This window comes from Penaeus monodon, chromosome 33 (genome assembly GCF_015228065.2).
Source record: "Penaeus monodon isolate SGIC_2016 chromosome 33, NSTDA_Pmon_1, whole genome shotgun sequence".
Classification (NCBI taxonomy): domain Eukaryota; kingdom Metazoa; phylum Arthropoda; class Malacostraca; order Decapoda; family Penaeidae; genus Penaeus; species Penaeus monodon.
In genome coordinates this window covers 9070388-9070937 of record NC_051418.1, presented here as the reverse complement: position 1 = coordinate 9070937, position 550 = coordinate 9070388, and the positions used below count along the sequence as shown (strand labels likewise).

Sequence of the window (550 nt, the reverse complement as noted above, 5' to 3'; positions counted from 1 at the left end):
CGCGCGCGCGCGTGTGTGTCCTATCTCCTCTCTTCCCTCATACCATTTCTCCTATCCTTTCCACCCTCCTTTAGTCTCTTTTTCCCTCACTGACCCCCACCCCCAACCCCCCATTTCATGAGCGTAATTCACCTATGAAGTTCCGGGTGCAGGGGACGACCTGTAACCCCCCCCCATTCCTAAACCCCTTCCCCCACCCACAAACCCCGCCCGCCTTTTCCCCTGTGCTTGGGTCACCTCCCTCCCACACTCCGTTTTCTTTGTGCGGCGTGATTTAAAGCGTTCATCTCGCATAAAAAACGGGACCCGTGACGTGAACAGAGCATAAATATGGCGGCCGAAGCGTAAGATTTCTGCGCTCTATTCTGCTGCCCAGATGATAAGAACGCGGCTTAAAAAAAGGGGTTCAATAGCCTAAAACATCGCCAAACAACTGATATTATGATATTCGGTAGAAAAGCAAAAATAAGATGGGAGCAAGGAGATGCGTAAATTCGATAAGTATTTAAATGGCCATGCTAAAAATTCCCTTTCATTTCGTAAGGACAAA

At 49.1% G+C, this 550-nt stretch overlaps 1 protein-coding gene across 1 annotated transcript in view; it reads right to left on the bottom strand.

Moving 5' to 3' along the window:
- LOC119594234 (integrin alpha-PS2-like) overlaps nt 1–550 on the bottom strand; it is a 126991-nt gene that overhangs the window by 23168 nt on the left and 103273 nt on the right. The gene's annotated exons all lie outside the window — the stretch shown is intronic.